The sequence below is a fragment of the Salvelinus namaycush genome, chromosome 25, assembly GCF_016432855.1.
Source record: "Salvelinus namaycush isolate Seneca chromosome 25, SaNama_1.0, whole genome shotgun sequence".
Taxonomy (NCBI): Eukaryota; Metazoa; Chordata; class Actinopteri; order Salmoniformes; family Salmonidae; genus Salvelinus; species Salvelinus namaycush.
Window position 1 is genome coordinate 41,409,592 of NC_052331.1, and position 22,253 is coordinate 41,431,844.

Genomic DNA, 22,253 nt, shown 5'->3' on the forward strand with positions numbered 1-22,253 from the left:
GCTAATGGCCAAGGGTATCTGTGTTAGGCATGATAATGACAACAGAGTTGGCTAAAACCGAAATAGCTAGCTTTCTGGCTAGCATGCTGGTTATCAAGGCTAAAGCAGAAATAGCTAGCTTTCTGGCTAGCAGGCTGTTTATCAAGGCTAAAGCAGAAATAGCTAGCGTTCTGGCTAGCAGGCAGTTTATCAAGGCTAAAGCAGAAATAGCTAGCGTTCTGGCTAGCAGGCTGTTTATCAAGGCTAAAGTAGAAATAGCTAGCTTTCTGGCTAACAGGCTGTTTAGCAAGGCTAAAGCAGAAATAGCTAGCTTTCTGGGTAGCAGGCTAATGTGTATCTAGGCTAAACCAGAAATGGCTAGTGGCTACCAGGCTAATTGTTAGCTATTATTCTTCTCTCCTTTTTAGCTGTTTTCCATGGCCATAGGGTATGTGGTTGGTAAATGTGTCATCTGTTTTTGATGATTTTATTCTCCCATCTGCTCTCTTTGTCAGTAAACTCACACACACACAGTCACTCACCCTTGATAGATCACACACAGGCATGCATATTCACTCACCCTTCACAAGCACTCCACAATGCCTCTGTCCTCGTCCTTTGAGCAGATGTCATTGTGAGCTTTCATACAGGAGGACCTCAGTAGAAGGTCTTTCATACAGGAGGATCTCAGTAGGAGGTCTATCATACAGGAGGATCTTAGTAGGAGGTCTGTCATACAGGAGGAACTCAGTAGGAGGTCTGTCATACAGGAGGAACTCAGTAGGAGGTATATCATACAAGAGGATCTCATTAGGAGGTCTATCATACAGGAGGTCTATCATGCAGGAGGAACTCAGTAGGAGGTCTGTCATACAGGAGGAACTCAGTAGGAGGTATATCATACAAGAGGATCTCATTAGGAGGTCTATCATACAGGAGGTCTATCATGCAGGAGGAACTCAGTAGTAGGTTGATTGCTGACAAAAGGCTCCTGTCAGGTGATTTGGTGGCCGAGGCCACGTGGCCGAGGCCACGTGGCAGATTTAGACTTCGTCACAAATGGCACCCTATTCCCTTAATAGTGCACTACTTTTGACCAGTGTCCGTAGGGGATCCCATAGGGCTCTGGTCTAAAGTAGTGCACTATAAAGGAAATAGGGTGCCATTTGGTATGCAATTTTCAACAGTAATGTGGTTCAGTCAGGTTGGATCCTCCTGTCAGTAAACACGGCCCTCCTTTATCCCCCTGTCCTTTTGTCCCCCTCTCTTTTATCCCCCTGTCCTTTTGTCCCCCTCTCTTTTGTCCCCCTGTCCTTTTGTCCCCCTCTCTTTTGTCCCCCTCTCTTTTGTCCCCCTCTCTTTTGTCCCCCTCTCTTTTGTCCCCCTGTCCTTTTGTCCCCCTCTCTTTTGTCCCCCTGTCCTTTTGTCCCCCTCTCTTTTGTCCCCCTCTCTTTTGTCCCCCTGTCCTTTTGTCCCCCTCTCTTTTGTCCCCCTGTCCTTTTGTCCCCCTCTCTTTTGTCCCCCTCTCTTTTGTCCCCCTGTCCCTTTGTCCCCCTCTCTTTTGTCCCCCTGTCCTTTTGTCCCCCTGTCCTTTTGTCCCCCTCTCTTTTGTCCCCCTGTCCTTTTGTCCCCCTCTCTTTTGTCCCCCTCTCTTTTGTCCCCCTCTCTTTTGTCCCCCTCTCTTTTGTCCCCCTGTCCTTTTGTCCCCCTGTCCTTTTGTCCCCCTGTCCTTTTGTCCCCCTGTCCTTTTGTCCCCCTCTCTTTTGTCCCCCTCTCTTTTGTCCCCCTGTCCTTTTGTCCCCCTGTCATTTTGTCCCCCTCTCCTTTTGTGCTGTCTGTCACACTAGTGCTCCGCTGTGTGGGGTAAATAGACATTTCAGAGTCCCTTCCATTGTTGTATTTTTGTTCACGGAGACCGACAGGATGGAATGGGAAAGAGCGAGATGGAGGGTGTGTGTTTGTTTATGTTCATCCCACAGCCATATTGAAAACGTTTTGTAGGCTCTGTTGCCCAGCCCTCTCAGAATGTGTTGTGTGTATTGCATGGGGAGAACATAAGGTGTGTGTGTGTGTGCGTGCGTGCGTTGTGCACGTTTGTCAGAGTGAGTGCACGTGAGTTTGTGTATTTGGGACCGGAGTAGCTGGGGGGTTTGAAAATCATGATTTGTAAATACATTCTCATATTGCAAAAAAAAGTTTGATAAAGTATTATACAATTGTGTAAAAGAAAAATATGTACATAAGATTTTAGATAAGAAAAAATAATTGATGACGGTAAATTAATTTATTTGTATAAAAGAACACTGTATTGCCTGATGGTACGAAATATGAATTAACCACCAAAGTGTTTTGTGTTGTCGCTTGGTCTTGCTTCATCTGATATCCTTTTCTTTTTCCAATTTTTTATTTGATTTATTAGTTCAAGTCATACAAGGTGGTTCTTCCTCAATATTCTCCATATCATCTCATTGTCTTTCATCCCCAGTGTTTAGAAAATGAATTATTGTTTTCTAGTGCCTTTTTTCTTCTTTAGGTCTTTTTTGAAAAACTGTTTTGCTGTGGGAGGAGATGGGTTCTTATGTACCGGAAAAAAACAGCTGTACTCAAATTGCCAAAACGGTCTGTCACCTTTTTATTACTTTCTGAAGTTGTTCTTAAATATCTCTATATATTGATATATACAATTTTATTGAACATCTCTTCCTTGTGTCTTTTCTTCCGACTGTTTCTCTTATTATTTGAATCCTCTTTTTCAGCCAAACAGACTGTCATGCTAGCTGAGAGACCAGCCAAACAGACTGTCATGCTAGCTGAGAGACCAGCCAAACAGACTGTCATGCTAGCTGAGAGACCAGCCAAACAGACTGTCATGCTAGCTGAGAGACCAGCCAAACAGACTGTCATGCTAGCTGAGAGACCAGCCAAACAGACTGTCATGCTAGCTGAGAGACCAGCCAAACAGACCGTCATGCTAGCTGAGAGACCAGCCAAACAGACTGTCATGCTAGCTGAGAGACCAGCCAAACAGACTGTCATACTAGCTGAGAGACCAGCCAAACAGACTGTCATGCTAGCTGAGAGACCAGCCAAACAGACTGTCATGCTAGCTGAGAGACCAGCCAAACAGACTGTCATGCTGGCTGAGAGACCAGCCAAACAGACTGTCATGCTAGCTGAGAGACCAGCCAAACAGACTGTCATGCTAGCTGAGAGACCAGCCAAACAGACTGTCATGCTAGCTGAGAGACCAGCCAAACAGACTGTCATGCTAGCTGAGAGACCAGCCAAACAGACTGTCATGCTAGCTGAGAGACCAGCCAAACAGACTGTCATGCTAGCTGAGAGACCAGCCAAACAGACTGTCATGCTAGCTGAGAGACCAGCCAAACAGACTGTCATGCTAGCTGAGAGACCAGCCAAACAGACTGTCATGCTGGCTGAGAGACCAGCCAAACAGACTGTCATGCTGGCTGAGAGACCAGCCAAACAGACTGTCATGCTGGCTGAGAGACCAGCCAAACAGACTGTCATGTTAGCTGAGAGACCAGCCAAACAGACTGTCATGCTAGCTGAGAGACCAGCCAAACAGACTGTCATGCTAGCTGAGAGACCAGCCAAACAGACTGTCATGCTAGCTGAGAGACCAGCCAAACAGACTGTCATGCTGGCTGAGAGACCAGCCAAACAGACTGTCATGCTGGCTGAGAGACCAGCCAAACAGACTGTCATGCTGGCTGAGAGACCAGCCAAACAGACTGTCATGCTAGCTGAGAGACCAGCCAAACAGACTGTCATGCTAGCTGAGAGACCAGCCAAACAGACTGTCATGCTAGCTGAGAGACCAGCCAAACAGACTGTCATGCTAGCTGAGAGACTAGCCAAACAGACTGTCATGCTGGCTGAGAGACCAGCCAAACAGACTGTCATGCTAGCTGAGAGACCAGCCAAACAGACTGTCATGCTAGCTGAGAGACCAGCCAAACAGACTGTCATGCTAGCTGAGAGACCAGCCAAACAGACTGTCATGCTAGCTGAGAGACCAGCCAAACAGACTGTCATGCTAGCTGAGAGACCAGCCAAACAGACTGTCATGCTAGCTGAGAGAACAGCCAAACAGACTGTCATGCTAGCTGAGAGACCAGCCAAACAGACTGTCATGCTAGCTGAGAGACCAGCCAAACAGACTGTCATGCTAGCTGAGAGACCATCCAAACAGACTGTCATGCTAGCTGAGAGACCAGCCAAACAGACTGTCATGCTAGCTGAGAGACCAGCCAAACAGACTGTCATGCTAGCTGAGAGACCAGCCAAACAGACTGTCATGCTAGCTGAGAGACCAGCCAAACAGACTGTCATGCTGGCTGAGAGACCAGCCAAACAGACTGTCATGCTGGCTGAGAGACCAGCCAAACAGACTGTCATGCTAGCTGAGAGACCAGCCAAACAGACTGTCATGCTAGCTGAGAGACCAGCCAAACACTGTCATGCTAGCTGAGAGACCAGCCAAACAGACTGTCATGCTAGCTGAGAGACCAGCCAAACAGACTGTCATGCTAGCTGAGAGACCAGCCAAACAGACTGTCATGCTGGCTGAGAGACCAGCCAAACAGACTGTCATGCTGGCTGAGAGACCAGCCAAACAGACTGTCATGCTAGCTGAGAGACCAGCCAAACAGACTGTCATGCTAGCTGAGAGACCAGCCAAACAGACTATCATGCTAGCTGAGAGACCAGCCAAACAGACTGTCATGCTAGCTGAGAGACCAGCCAAACAGACTGTCATGCTAGCTGAGAGACCAGCCAAACAGACTGTCATGCTAGCTGAGAGACCAGCCAAACAGACTGTCATGCTAGCTGAGAGACCAGCCAAACAGACTGTCATGCTAGCTGAGAGACCAGCCAAATCTTAGACCAGGCTTCCCCAACTGGCGGCTTGTGGGTGGTTTTATTTGACCCCCCAAGTTTTCCCATCCATAATGGAGAGACACGTGATTGTATACAAATGTAAGCAAGGTTTAAAATTATTATGGTTTCGTCAAACAATATATCGGTTTGGGCTTCTTGAGGTCAATTTGCAGTCTACAAATTATTTGTAAATATGTTCCAGCCTCCTGACCATCTGCTCAAGAAGACTAGCCAAACAGACTGTCATGCTAGCTGAGAAACCACCCAAACCTACAGTACACATTGGACTTTTGCGTTGTAATTTCAGAAAATGTCCATAAAATATATTCAGTAATGATAGTATTTCACAGAATTACTTATACGGCTGTGACATTTGCCTATTGATTTGTTCCACAGCTGTTTTGACTTTGTGATCTAGTGGAAATCAGGTCAAGCAGCCAATGTTTATTTTTATATATTTTTACCTTTATTTAACAAGGCAAGTCAGTTAAGAACAAATTCTTATTTTCAATGACAGCTTAGGAACAGTGGGTACCTTGTTCAGGGGCAGAACACCAGATTTTTACCTTGTCAGCTCGGGGATTTGATCTTACAACTTTTCAGTTACTAGTCCAACACTCTAACCACTAGGTTACCTGCCACTGTAAACATCATGCTGTCATTTCCTGGTTGCAAAAATTCGACACTGTTCGTTTAATTCGAGTTTATGTGAGGAAACAAACACTGAATAACGTAGTGAATCATTGTACCATCTAAATCGGTGTGAAATATATTTTTAACAGCCCAAAAAATATGTATTTTTCAGCTGTTTGAAGCTGGTGGACCAAAAGTGAAAATAAAAGGCTCAAGCGCGAGTCTCCACCATGTTAGGGGAAATGGGATGCGGGGGAGGGAGGAGATTTGTTTTGAATGCAGCCTAGTGCTGTTGTTCACCTAGCTTCCACATATAGGGGGTGAAATTCAGAGAACTTCTATGTGTGGCACCTTTAACCACACAAAGTAAAATGGTCGTGAGGAAACCAAGTCACAGAATCCTCATCCGCTGTATCTCATTCCACAAGGTTGCTAACTTATGAGGCAAAGCATTTTAACTGCAGAAAGTAAAATCGCCATTCGTCTGCATAGTTCCTGTATTGTTCCCACAGTAAATGATGCACTAGGCATAGGAAGCCCAGTTGAGCTTTGGGCAGATGGGAATGTGTCACAGATGTTGCTCCCCCAGACTAGAGCCCAGATGGACATCTTTAATCAGAGCCCCGTGAAACAGGACAGGGAGGATAGGGGGAGTCAACTGGCACCCATAGGGCTCTCTGGTCAAAAGTAGTGCACTAAATAGGGAACAGAGTGCCATTTGGGTTCAGACACCCTGTATAGTACACAGCTGGGTTTACTAGACAGTAGCAGAAGGGATTTGATCATAGTGTGTTAGTGATGTGTCATATAGACCATATACTGTGTGAATATAAATGAATCATTCTATACAATGCCTTTTTATACAGAAAATATTATTGAACTTATTCCACATTTTGTTGTGTTACAGCCTGAATTTAAAATAGATTTTTTTTAAACCACCCCATAATGACAAAGTGAAAACATGTTTTTAGAAATGTTTGCAAATGTATTGAAAATGAAATACATAAGTGACATAAGTATTCACACCCCTGAGTCAATACATGTTAGAATCATCTTTGGCAGCGATTACAGCTTTCTGGTTAAGTCTCTAAGAGCTTTGCACACCTGGATTGTACAATATTTGCACAGTGATTATTTTCAGTGTGATGGGGATGTGACTGCAGCCGAGGGGTCAGTGTGACGGGGATGTGACTGCAGCCGAGGGGTCAGTGTGACGGGGATGTGACTGCAGGCTTGGGGTCAGTGTGATGGGGATGTGACAGCAGCCGAGGGGTCAGTGTGATGGGGATGTGACTGCAGCTGAGGGGTCAGTGTGATGGGGATGTGACTGCAGGCGATGGGTCAGTGTGATGGGGATGTGACAGCAGCCGAGGGGTCAGTGTGACAGACAGCAGCAGGCGTCCTTGGGGATCCCCTGGGTAAGCGTGGGACTCTGCTGTGGTGGAGATAAAGCCATCCACAAACACACACACATACACACACACACACAGACATTTACACACAGATTCACATACACACACCAAGGTTATTATAGTTTTGGTATTTTAATATTGTTTTTTATTTCTATTCATTTGGGGATTTTGATTTGAAATTCAGTTTAGTTTCAGTTCATTTTCAGACTTGATTCATACATTTTTATTTAGTTTAAGTTTGATAAAGACATATTTAGTTTGACGTTTTTACATGATTCAGTTGTAGTGTTGGGGACAGAAAGTAGCCTATGCGTGGGAGACTAAGAGCCATTTATGGGATATAGCTCGTTTTTTTGTGATGTCCCTAATAAGGAGATTCTCTGCTTTTTTGACACCACACTCCACAAAGCTAGTCCTGCAGGCTCTAGTTTTGTCTTATCTTGATTATTGTCCAGTCATGTGGTCGAGTGCTGCAAGGAAAGACCTAGTTAAGCTGCAGCTGGCCCAGAACAGAGCGGCACGTCTAGCTCTTCTTTGTAATCAGAGGGCTGATACAAATACATGCAAGTCTCTCTTGTCTAAAAGTTGACGAGAGACTGACTGCATCACTTCTTCTTTTTATAAGAAACATGAATGTGTTGAAAATCCCAAATTGTTTGCATAGTCAAAAAACAGATAAAACAACATCTCGTGGCACAACACCTCTCCACTATTTGACCTAGATAGTTTGTGTGTATGTATTGATATGTAGGCTACGTGTGCCTTTATAACAATGAAAGTGATGTAGTTCTTTCCTTGAGCTGTTCTTGTCTATAAATGTTCTGTATTATGTCATGTTTCATGTTTTGTGTGGACCCCAGGATAAGTAGCTGCTGCTTTTGCAACAGCAAATGGGGATCCTAATAAAATACCAAATACCACTGCTTGCCACTGTGGGGCAGTAATACATAATGTGATGGGCCAGGACCATAGACTTGGATAGACATAACATCTCTGTATCTCTGTCATGATGGCATCTGTGAGAGCATGGGCAGCACCACTGAGGCCATCTCCATCATGAATTAGTCCATTTTCTTCTTCACGAGGAAAATTCCTTGGCTGATCCCTCCAACAGGGTCATCAGGAGGGATCAGCCAATGAAGTTGACTGAATCAAAATGGCTAAAGGCCTCAATTGCGCTGCTCGTGCTAACACAGGCTTTGGGCCACTAGAGGACTCTATACAACTCCATGGCCAGGACATATATTTGGTTAGCTTTAAATTATAATCAATCCAAATGTGACTTGGATTTAAAGGATGTGCCTAGTCTGATGAAAGGAATCTCTTGCCAATGTTTACACCAACGCTCTTTTACATTTAGTAGTAGATGTAAGAAGAGTCACCTACCTTTATCTGACAGAAAGAGAGGGGGGGAAAAATGACAAAATTGAAGTCATGGCACATTTGACATGTTATGTTAATGTAATATTAAACACGTATCACTGACTAACCTGTTCAAATAGGGACAATAAAAACAAATATATACAGAACCGTAAGCAGTACAACAAATCTATCAGTTCACAGCCAGCAGTGTGTTTCTGTTCAGCCAAATACGGTTTTCTGGTTTGTCTTCAAGAAGACAACGTTCCAGGGAGGTTCAGTTTCTCAGCCTGATGGCAGCTGTCCACAGACAGAATATTCTCTTATACGCTTGGGAGGCAGAAACCAGATCAGTACCACAGGGTGCAGCTTTAGATAAACAGCCATCCTTGCCTGCCAGACCTGGAGAGATGACTCGGTGAATATGGAACTTAATGTCAGGTTGACCTTCCTGCTGGTCAGTGACCTCAGACACAATCTTCAATGCGAGGAAGCTATATTTCTGAAGCACTGTGGTCGAGATGTTTGTTGGATTCATCCTGCTGGCATCTTCCTGGGGTGTTACTGCTGTACGCTGTGATTTGCTGAGGTACAAGAGACTCTACTTGCCTCATCAGTGGCTCCATCTCTGTTGAGCGAAGTGGCAGAGACACACTTGGGTCCATCAGGCAAGCTGCTGTAGGGGTTGGCTGCCAGAGGATTCAGTATGCATGAGAAGAGCTCACACAGTGACTTCAGGAGGACCTGCGCCAAATGTTTTGCAGCAGTAGTTGACTGCAAGTGTGCCTCAAGATTGAGAAGGCACAACACCACATCAGACCGCGACTGGCAGTCAGTTTGAAGTTGGTCAGTGTGGATCGCGAACGGCTCCAGCAACTTCACAAGCTGTTCGAGTCACGCTCTGTGCTGGCCCTCTGATTTCTTCCCTGTTAGCTAGAGATAGTAATGCACAAGCTAGACCTTTATGAAACATTGCCATCTACTGGCAACATTTACCCGCCAGATTCAGAAGCTCGAAAACCCCATTAAAAAAATAATGAACTTGAAAACCCATTCGATTTTAGAAGTTTAGAAGAAAAAATCTCAAACAAAACAATTTGATGTTTTTTATTTTATTTTGTTTTGCAGTCAAAGAGAATAGTTTCTGTATAGTTTTATATTTTCAAACAATTTGAGTTTTTATTTTAGTTTCAGTTTTCATTTACTATAATAACCTTGACACACACACACACACACACACACACACACACACACACACACACACACACACACACACACACACACACACACACACACACACACACACACACACACACACACACACACACACACACTCTCTCCATACAGCCAAGCTTCACACACTCCTTCTCTCCATACAGCCATGCCTCACACTCCATCTCTCCATACAGCCAAGCCTCACACTCCTCCTCTCCATACAGCCAAGCCTCACACTCCATCTCTCCATACAGCCAAGCCTCACACTCCATCTCTCCATACAGCCAAGCCTCACACTCCATCTCTCCATACAGCCAAGCCTCACACTCCTTCTCTCCATACAGCCAAGCCTCACACGCCGTCTCTCCATACAGCCAAGCCTCACACTCTGTCTCTCCATACAGCCAAGCCTCACACTCCTTCTCTCCATACAGCCAAGCCTCACACTCTGTCTCTCCATACAGCCAAGCCTCACACTCCTTCTCTCCATACAGCCAAGCCTCACACGCCGTCTCTCCATACAGCCAAGCTTCACACACTCCTTCTCTCCATACAGCCAAGCCTCACACTCCTTCTCTCCATACAGCCAAGCCTCACATACGCCCACTAGGATAGAGAATAAGTCCTACTGGTCCGGTAATAATTAATGTGATCTATTATGGCTGACAGGCCATTGCATCTCGATTTGTAAGCTCAAGGTGGATTACTTTGAATGCTTTTGTGATTATTATAGCACTAGTAATGGATTGGAGCTTTTGTAACTTCTAAATGCATTTAGCATTTTAAGGGGGCGGACTCACCTTATCCAGATGCACTACTACTGCTACTACTGTTACTACTACTACTACTACTGTTACTACTACTACTACTACTGTTACTACTACTACTACTACTACTGCTACTACTGTTACTACTACTACTGTTACTACTACTACTGTTACTACTACTACTGTTACTACTACTACTACTACTACTGTTACTACTACTACTACTACTACTGTTACTACTACTACTGCTACTGCTACTACTGTTACTACTACTGTTACTACTACTACTACTACTGCTACTAATGTTACTACTACTATTGTTACTACTACTACTGCTACTACTACTACTACTACTACTGTTACTACTGCTACTACTACTGCTGCTACTGCTACTACTACTACTACTACTGCTACTACTGTTACTACTACTACTACTGCTACTACTGCTGTTACTACTACTACTGCTACTGTTACTACTACTGCTACTGCTACTACTGTTACTACTACTACTACTACTACTCCTGCTACTACTACTACTACTACTACTGATGCTACTGCTACTACTACCTCTACTAACATCAATGAGTAGCACTCACTGGAGAAATAAGAAATTTCGGATTGATGTGTCACGTTACAAAATTATTTTATTGCTAATCCCATTCATACAGTTGAAGTCGGAAGTTTACATTCACTTAAGTTGGAGTCATTAAAACTTGTTTTTCAACCACTCCACAAATGTCTTGTTAACAAACTATAGTTTTGGCAAGTTGGTTAGGACATCTACTTTGTGCATGACACAAGTAATTTTTCCAACAATTGTTTACAGACAGATTATTTCACTTATAATTCACTGTATCACAATTCCAGTCAGAAGTTTACATACACTAAGTTCACTGTGCCTTTAAACAGCTTGGAAAATTCCAGAAAATTATGTCATGGCTTTAGAAGCTTCTGACAGGCAAATTACATAATTTGAGTCAATTGGAGGTGTACCTGTGGATGTATTTCAAGACCTACCTTCAAACTCATTGCCTCTTTGCTTGACATCATGGGAAACTCAAAAGAAATCAGCCAAGACCTCAGAAAAAAATTGTAGAACTCCACAAGTCTGGTTCATCTTTGGGAGCAATTTCCAAACGCCTGAAGATACCGCGTTCATCTGTACAAACAATAGTACTCAAGTATAAACACCATGGGACCACGTAGCCGTCATACCGCTCAGGAAGGAGACGCGTTCTGTCTCCTAGAGATGAACGTACTTTGGTGCGAAAAGTGCAAATCAATCCCAGAACAACAGCAAAGGACCTTGTGAAGATGCTGGAGGAAACAGGTACAAAAGTATCTATATCCACAGTAAAACGAGTCCTATATCGACATAACCTGAAAGGCCGCTCAGCAAGGAAGAAGCCACTCCTCCAAAACCTACGGTTTGCAACTGCACATGGGGACAAAAATCGTACTTTTTGAAGAAATGTCCTCTGGTCTGATGAAACAAAAATAGAACTGTTTGGCCATAATGACCATTGTTATGTTTGGAGGAAAAAGGGGGAGGCTTGCAAGCCAAAGAACACCATCCCAACCTTGAAGCACGGGCGTGGCAGCATCATGTTGTGGGGGTGCTTTGCTGCAGGAGGGACTGGTGCACTAAACAAAATAGATGGCATCATGAGGTAGGAAAATTATGTGGATACATTGAAGCAACATCTCAAGACATAAGTCAGGAAGTTAAAGCTTGGTCGCAAATGGGTCTTCCAAATGAACAATGACCCCAAGCATACTTCCAAAGTTGTGGCAAAATGGCTTAAGGACAACAAAGTCAAGGTATTGGAGTGGCCATCACAAAGCCCTGACCTCAATCCTATAGAAAATTTGTGGGCAGAACTGAAAAGGTGTGTGCGAGCAAGGAGGCCTACAAACATGACTCAGTTACACCAGCTCTGTCAGGAGGAATGGGCCAAAATTCAACCAACTTATTGTGGGAAGCTTGTGGAAGGCTACCTGAAATGTTTGACCCAAGTTAAACAATTTAAAGGTAATGCTACCAAATACTAATTGAGTGTATGTATGACATGGAATTGTTACTAGGATTAAATGTCAGAAATTGTGAAAAACTGAGTTTAAATGTATTTGGTTAAGGTGTATGTAAACTTCCGACTTCAAATGTATGTACGTCTCTGAATAAAATCTCAAGACATTCAGTCAGTAGTGCATTCATAACAGTATGGAAAAGTAGCGCCATCTGCTGTCCATTTCTGTCATTACAGAGTACAATGAGTTGTAATGTGTTTACCACACATCCAATACAAAATCATTGGAAAACAGTTTATTAAAACAGTTATAGGTCAACAGTCTTGCTTTGTTTTAAGAATAATGCATGGAAATAAGTAGTTAAATCAACTGTCGGGTTCGTCTACAATGGATATTGATCATAATGAAATCCATTTTTAACAGTATAGCTCATTATTTTACTTCATACAGTATTGAGATTAACATGCAACATATAGCTGATAGTAGGAAACAGTTCAATGTAAATGCACTGTATATTTACTGTAATGATTCTCTCTAGCTGAAATGCCCCGAGGGTAGCGGTGCCGACCTCAAGACCAACTACATTGTTTTTCTTTGATATTTCAATGAGTCTGATGACCCAGCTCTCCTTCCCGCTGCACATAGTACAGCTAGTATAAAGCAGAGTCAAAATAACAGATATCAAAGTCACACATTACAATGTGAAGACAAAAAAAAAACATTTAACACACTGATAGAACATCTTCCCCCAAATGTTTATTTGATTTCTTTTTTATTTAACCTTTATTTAACTAGGCAAGTCAGTTAAGAACAAATTCTTATTTACAATGACGACCTACTTGTAAAGTAGACAGCTTTGCACGGCTGTCATAATAACACTGACACACACAGTATTTAAAGAACATTTTTTTCCTGTCCAGGAACAGGAAGTGAAGAGCTCAGTCCAATGTCATTGACCTCACAACCTGATCCTTAGAGGCCCAAGAGGGAGAGAGGAAAAGAGGCCGAATCAGACAGGCGGAGGTGAGAGATCTTCCTCCCTGTCTGAAATAGAACCCTATTCCCTACTGTATAGTCCACTACTTTTGGCCAGAGCCTAGTAGTCAGCGACTAACGCGACCAGCTGAGCTCAGTCAATACTGAGCCAATAGGTGACCGACACAAAGAATGAGAAAGAGAGACAGAAGGAAAAGAGAAAGAGACAGACAGAGAAAGAGAGGAAGGAGAAGAGAGAGAGACAGAAGAAGAAGAGAGACACAGGAGAAGAGAGAGACAGAAGGAGAAAGAGAGACATAGAGACAGAAGGAAACAGTGAAAGAAGGAGATAATTGACCTAAGCTGTGGTATAAAGAAGGGCTCTATATACAGTAGGAAGAAGGGCTCTATATACAGTAGGAAGAAGGGCTCTATATACAGCAGGGAACAGGGTACCATTTGGACATGGACATTCCTTGTACTGCGACATCTATGTCTTTGAGTCCATCCACGGGGACAGGGTAAGGGGTCTCAGACAGACGTCTCAGCGTGTGTTTGGTGGGCCTGTAGAAGGGCTGTGATGTCAACGTGGGACCCCTGCTGCGCTACAGACAGGGCCGTGCGACCACGCTGGAGGAGGTGGAGACGAAAAGAGGGGGACGAGAAAGAAAGAAGAGAAGATCAATACTTGAGGTATGCACTATAAATCATTGTGGGTATGCTAAGTCAGTATTTCCTAAACCTCTCCTTGAGTAACCCTAGCTATTCCACATTGGTATATTCCTGAACTAGCACACCTGATTCAACTACTGAAGGGCTTGATGAATCAGGTGTCATGGTACTGAAATGGGTGGGAGTACTGCAGGAGAGGTTTGGCACACACTATACTTAAGTATGCAACCATGCTAAACGATAGTAATATTTTTAAAAACGTGAGAGAAAACGGTATAGTGCACATTCGCCAAGTGAATAAGAATTGATTGAATGAACACTGAGGATAGGCTGGAGTCAATTCAAAGCAGGAGGCCCTAAACTGAGAGAGCTTCGCTCTTATTCTCTACCAGTCTATGGGGAGAATTGGACAGCGTGGAGGATTTCCCTTTTATTTTTGCCTTCTTTCCCTACAGATTTAGCGGATTAGTGATTAGCTTGTCAAAGCCCGGTGAGGTTTGCCTCAACAATAGGCTTCATTAATCCACAGAGAGCTGAGTGCTAGCTCTATTATAGAACAGCCATGCTGTCACTCTCAGCTCAATGAGTCAAGTGCGCATCCTAAACTGCACCCTATTCCTCGTTTAGTCCACTTCTTTTGAGTAGGGACCATATAGAATAGGGTGCTATTTGGGACTCAACCTGAGGTATTTGGGCTTTCGAATGCTTCCAATGGCCTAAGCTGCTCTTTCAGTAAAGTCGCTAATTCTAGTGAGAAAAGAGGACTGACATCCTGTTAACATTGAGTCTTCTAATGGCAATATAATTGTCTTGAGATGGTTGATAATTCCCCCCCAAGAGTGTAGTTTGTAGTCTTGTTCACTAGGTGGCGTAGGAGCAGGTTGTTAGATATATTGTCGTCTCCTGAAGTTACCGTTGGTCTCGTGGTGAAACCTGAGGCTTTCAGGGGGTGAGGGATTGTGTGTGTGTGTTCTGTAGTGTATCCATCCAGCACTCACCCTGTCAGTGACGCTAGTGTCACACTCGGCCGCTTGCAACAGCAGCCGGGCGATGTGTGTGTGGCCCCTCTCGCAGGCGCACACGAGGGCCGTGGCCCCTTGGCAGTCCTGGATGTTGGTGTCGGCCCCGCAGCGCAGCAGCAGACGCACCATCAGGCCCCGGCCATGTCTCACTGCTAGCATCAGAGCTGTTTGACCCCCCTGGAGGGAGAGAGACAGGCAGAGGGATGAGGAGGGCCAAGAGAGGAGAAGTATCTCGGCATGCAGAGCTGAAACTGACTGGCCAGGAGGCAGTTTGGGCAAATCCATCTTTAGTACAGAGGCTGGTCTTATAGGACAATATTTTGTAGTGTGTTTAAAATAGAGAGGCCCATGGGCCAGTTAAGACATGTAATTATGATTTCTGCGCTGAAAGACTCCATGGTCTTCCCCTGTGGCTCAGTGGGTAGAGCATGTGGCTTAAAAACGCCAGGGTTGTGGGTTCGATTCCCACGGGGGACCAGTATGAATTGCATGCTCTGCTAAAATACTAAAATGTCAATGTGTGAACCAGAAATTCCCAGTGCTGATTTTTGGTCCTAGTCCGGCCATCAAAATAATTGGTGGGAGAAGAGAGACGTGCGGTGATGGAGAGAGGGCTGGATGGGGAAAGTGGCATGAGTTAGTGACTGAGATGGAAGGAAGAACAGGGTGAGACGTTGTGAGGAAATGGAGGAGACTGAGGCTCTGTGTGTGAGAGGACAAAGTCCAGGCAGCAAGGGAGAGGAGAGGACAGAGAAACATGAGGTATTCATATTATGCTCCAGTACCGTAGCCTGGTTAAACCACACTATGACAGAAACATGAGGTATTCATGCTCCAGTACTGTAGCCTGGTTGAACCCCACTATGACAGAAACAGAAGGTATTCATTCTCCAGTACTGTAGCCTGGTTGAACCCCACTATGACAGAAACAGAAGGTATTCATTCTCCAGTACTGTAGCCTGGTTGAACCCCACTATGACAGAAACAGAAGGTATTCATTCTCCAGTACTGTAGCCTGGTTAAACCACACTATGACAGAAACACAAGGTATTCATTCTCCAGTACTGTAGCCTGGTTAAACCCCACTATGACAGAAACATGAGGTATTCATGCTCCAGTACTGTAGCCTGGTTAAACCCCACTATGACAGAAACACAAGGTATTCATTCTCCAGTACTGTAGCCTGGTTAAACGCCACTATGACAGAAACACAAGGTATTCATTCTCCAGTACTGTAGCCTGGTTAAACCACACTATGACAGAAACACAAGGTATTCATTCTCCAGTACTGTAGCCTGGTTAAACCCCACTATGACAGAAACACAAGGTATTCATGCTCCAGTACTGTAGCCTGGTTAAACGCCACTATGACAGAAACACAAGGTATTCATTCTCCAGTACTGTAGCCTGGTTAAACCCCACTATGACAGAAACACAAGGTATTCATTCTCCAGTACTGTAGCCTGGTTGAACCCCACTATGACAGAAACAGAAGGTATTCATGCTCCAGTACTGTAGCCTGGTTAAACCCCACTATGACAGAAACATGAGGTATTCATGCTCCAGTACTGTAGCCTGGTTAAACCACACTATGACAGAAACACAAGGTATTCATTCTCCAGTACTGTAGCCTGGTTAAACCACACTATGACAGAAACATGAGGTATTCATGCTCCAGTACTGTAGCCTGGTTAAACCCCACTATGACAGAAACAGAAGGTATTCATTCTCCAGTACTGTAGCCTGGTTAAACCCCACTATGACAGAAACACAAGGTATTCATTCTCCAGTACTGTAGCCTGGTTAAACGCCACTATGACAGAAACACAAGGTATTCATGCTCCAGTACTGTAGCCTGGTTAAACCCCACTATGACAGAAACACAAGGTATTCATGCTCCAGTACTGTAGCCTGGTTAAACCCCACTATGACAGAAACACAAGGTATTCATGCTCCAGTACTGTAGCCTGGTTAAACCCCACTATGACAGAAACACAAGGTATTCATTCTCCAGTACTGTAGCCTGGTTAAACGCCACTATGACAGAAACACAAGGTATTCATGCTCCAGTACTGTAGCCTGGTTAAACCCCACTATGACAGAAACACAAGGTATTCATGCTCCAGTACTGTAGCCTGGTTAAACCACACTATGACAGAAACAGAAGGTATTCATGCTCCAGTACCGTAGCCTGGTTAAACCACACTATGACAGAAACATGAGGTATTCATGCTCCAGTACCGTAGCCTGGTTAAACCACACTATGACAGAAACATGAGGTATTCATGCTCCAGTACCGTAGCCTGGTTAAACCACACTATGACAGAAACAGAAGGTATTCATTCTCCAGTACCGTAGCCTGGTTAAACCCCACTATGACAGAAACACAAGGTATTCATGCTCCAGTACTGTAGCCTGGTTAAACCCCACTAGGACAGAAACACAAGGTATTCATGCTCCATTACTGTAGCCTGGTTAAACCCCACTATGACAGAAACACAAGGTATTCATTCTCCAGTACTGTAGCCTGGTTAAACCCCACTATGACAGAAACACAAGGTATTCATTCTCCAGTACTGTAGCCTGGTTAAACGCCACTATGACAGAAACACAAGGTATTCATGCTCCAGTACTGTAGCCTGGTTAAACCCCACTATGACAGAAACACAAGGTATTCATGCTCCAGTACTGTAGCCTGGTTAAACCCCACTATGACAGAAACACAAGGTATTCATGCTCCAGTACTGTAGCCTGGTTAAACCCCACTATGACAGAAACACAAGGTATTCATGCTCCAGTACTGTAGCCTGGTTAAACCCCACTATGACAGAAACACAAGGTATTCATTCTCCAGTACTGTAGCCTGGTTAAACCACACTATGACAGAAACACAAGGTATTCATGCTCCAGTACTGTAGCCTGGTTAAACCACACTATGACAGAAACAGAAGGTATTCATTCTCCAGTACTGTAGCCTGGTTAAACCCCACTATGACAGAAACACAAGGTATTCATTCTCCAGTACTGTAGCCTGGTTAAACCCCACAATGACAGAAACATGAGGTATTCATGCTCCAGTACTGTAGCCTGGTTAAACCCCACTATGACAGAAACACAAGGTATTCATTCTCCAGTACTGTAGCCTGGTTAAACGCCACTATGACAGAAACACAAGGTATTCATTCTCCAGTACTGTAGCCTGGTTAAACCCCACTATGACAGAAACACAAGGTATTCATTCTCCAGTACTGTAGCCTGGTTAAACCCCACTATGACAGAAACAGAAGGTATTCATGCTCCAGTACTGTAGCCTGGTTAAACCCCACTATGACAGAAACATGAGGTATTCATGCTCCAGTACTGTAGCCTGGTTAAACCACACTATGACAGAAACACAAGGTATTCATTCTCCAGTACTGTAGCCTGGTTAAACCACACTATGACAGAAACATGAGGTATTCATTCTCCAGTACTGTAGCCTGGTTAAACCACACTATGACAGAAACATGAGGTATTCATGCTCCAGTACTGTAGCCTGGTTGAACCCCACTATGACAGAAACAGAAGGTATTCATTCTCCAGTACTGTAGCCTGGTTAAACCCCACTATGACAGAAACAGAAGGTATTCATTCTCCAGTACTGTAGCCTGGTTAAACCACACTATGACAGAAACACAAGGTATTCATTCTCCAGTACTGTAGCCTGGTTAAACCCCACTATGACAGAAACATGAGGTATTCATGCTCCAGTACTGTAGCCTGGTTAAACCCCACTATGACAGAAACACAAGGTATTCATTCTCCAGTACTGTAGCCTGGTTAAACGCCACTATGACAGAAACACAAGGTATTCATTCTCCAGTACTGTAGCCTGGTTAAACCACACTATGACAGAAACACAAGGTATTCATTCTCCAGTACTGTAGCCTGGTTAAACCCCACTATGACAGAAACACAAGGTATTCATGCTCCAGTACTGTAGCCTGGTTAAACGCCACTATGACAGAAACACAAGGTATTCATTCTCCAGTACTGTAGCCTGGTTAAACCCCACTATGACAGAAACACAAGGTATTCATTCTCCAGTACTGTAGCCTGGTTGAACCCCACTATGACAGAAACACAAGGTATTCATGCTCCAGTACTGTAGCCTGGTTAAACCCCACTATGACAGAAACATGAGGTATTCATGCTCCAGTACTGTAGCCTGGTTAAACCACACTATGACAGAAACACAAGGTATTCATTCTCCAGTACTGTAGCCTGGTTAAACCACACTATGACAGAAACATGAGGTATTCATGCTCCAGTACTGTAGCCTGGTTAAACCCCACTATGACAGAAACAGAAGGTATTCATTCTCCAGTACTGTAGCCTGGTTAAACCCCACTATGACAGAAACACAAGGTATTCATTCTCCAGTACTGTAGCCTGGTTAAACGCCACTATGACAGAAACACAAGGTATTCATGCTCCAGTACTGTAGCCTGGTTAAACCCCACTATGACAGAAACACAAGGTATTCATGCTCCAGTACTGTAGCCTGGTTAAACCCCACTATGACAGAAACACAAGGTATTCATGCTCCAGTACTGTAGCCTGGTTAAACCCCACTATGACAGAAACACAAGGTATTCATTCTCCAGTACTGTAGCCTGGTTAAACGCCACTATGACAGAAACACAAGGTATTCATGCTCCAGTACTGTAGCCTGGTTAAACCCCACTATGACAGAAACACAAGGTATTCATGCTCCAGTACTGTAGCCTGGTTAAACCACACTATGACAGAAACAGAAGGTATTTATGCTCCAGTACTGTAGCCTGGTTAAACCACACTATGACAGAAACACAAGGTATTTATGCTCCAGTACTGTAGCCTGGTTAAACCACACTATGACAGAAACAGAAGGTATTTATGCTCCAGTACTGTAGCCTGGTTAAACCCCACTATGACAGAAACATGAGGTATTCATGCTCCAGTACTGTAGCCTGGTTAAACCCCACTATGACAGAAACACAAGGTATTCATGCTCCAGTACTGTAGCCTGGTTAAACCACACTATGACAGAAACATGAGGTATTCATGCTCCAGTACTGTAGCCTGGTTAAACCACACTATGACAGAAACAGAAGGTATTTATGCTCCAGTACTGTAGCCTGGTTAAACCCCACTATGACAGAAACACAAGGTATTCATGCTCCAGTACTGTAGCCTGGTTAAACCACACTATGACAGAAACATGAGGTATTCATGCTCCAGTACCGTAGCCTGGTTAAACCACACTATGACAGAAACATGAGGTATTCATGCTCCAGTACCGTAGCCTGGTTAAACCACACTATGACAGAAACAGAAGGTATTCATTCTCCAGTACCGTAGCCTGGTTAAACCCCACTATGACAGAAACACAAGGTATTCATGCTCCAGTACTGTAGCCTGGTTAAACCCCACTAGGACAGAAACACAAGGTATTCATGCTCCATTACTGTAGCCTGGTTAAACCCCACTATGACAGAAACACAAGGTATTCATTCTCCAGTACTGTAGCCTGGTTAAACCCCACTATGACAGAAACACAAGGTATTCATTCTCCAGTACTGTAGCCTGGTTAAACGCCACTATGACAGAAACACAAGGTATTCATGCTCCAGTACTGTAGCCTGGTTAAACCCCACTATGACAGAAACACAAGGTATTCATGCTCCAGTACTGTAGCCTGGTTAAACCCCACTATGACAGAAACACAAGGTATTCATGCTCCAGTACTGTAGCCTGGTTAAACCCCACTATGACAGAAACACAAGGTATTCATGCTCCAGTACTGTAGCCTGGTTAAACCCCACTATGACAGAAACACAAGGTATTCATTCTCCAGTACTGTAGCCTGGTTAAACCACACTATGACAGAAACACAAGGTATTCATGCTCCAGTACTGTAGCCTGGTTAAACCACACTATGACAGAAACAGAAGGTATTCATTCTCCAGTACTGTAGCCTGGTTAAACCCCACTATGACAGAAACACAAGGTATTCATTCTCCAGTACTGTAGCCTGGTTAAACCCCACAATGACAGAAACATGAGGTATTCATGCTCCAGTACTGTAGCCTGGTTAAACCCCACTATGACAGAAACACAAGGTATTCATTCTCCAGTACTGTAGCCTGGTTAAACGCCACTATGACAGAAACACAAGGTATTCATTCTCCAGTACTGTAGCCTGGTTAAACCCCACTATGACAGAAACACAAGGTATTCATTCTCCAGTACTGTAGCCTGGTTAAACCCCACTATGACAGAAACAGAAGGTATTCATGCTCCAGTACTGTAGCCTGGTTAAACCCCACTATGACAGAAACATGAGGTATTCATGCTCCAGTACTGTAGCCTGGTTAAACCACACTATGACAGAAACACAAGGTATTCATTCTCCAGTACTGTAGCCTGGTTAAACCACACTATGACAGAAACATGAGGTATTCATTCTCCAGTACTGTAGCCTGGTTAAACCACACTATGACAGAAACATGAGGTATTCATGCTCCAGTACTGTAGCCTGGTTAAACCCCACTATGACAGAAACAGAAGGTATTCATTCTCCAGTACTGTAGCCTGGTTAAACCCCACTATGACAGAAACACAAGGTATTCATTCTCCAGTACTGTAGCCTGGTTAAACGCCACTATGACAGAAACACAAGGTATTCATGCTCCAGTACTGTAGCCTGGTTAAACCCCACTATGACAGAAACACAAGGTATTCATGCTCCAGTACTGTAGCCTGGTTAAACCCCACTATGACAGAAACACAAGGTATTCATGCTCCAGTACTGTAGCCTGGTTAAACCACACTATGACAGAAACACAAGGTATTCATTCTCCAGTACTGTAGCCTGGTTAAACCACACTATGACAGAAACACAAGGTATTCATTCTCCAGTACTGTAGCCTGGTTAAACCACACTATGACAGAAACACAAGGTATTCATTCTCCAGTACTGTAGCCTGGTTAAACCACACTATGACAGAAACACAAGGTATTCATTCTCCAGTACTGTAGCCTGGTTAAACCACACTATGACAGAAACACAAGGTATTCATGCTCCAGTACTGTAGCCTGGTTAAACCCCACTATGACAGAAACACAAGGTATTCATGCTCCAGTACTGTAGCCTGGTTAAACCACACTATGACAGAAACAGAAGGTATTCATGCTCCAGTACCGTAGCCTGGTTGAACCCCACTATGACAGAAACACAAGGTATTCATTCTCCATTACTGTAG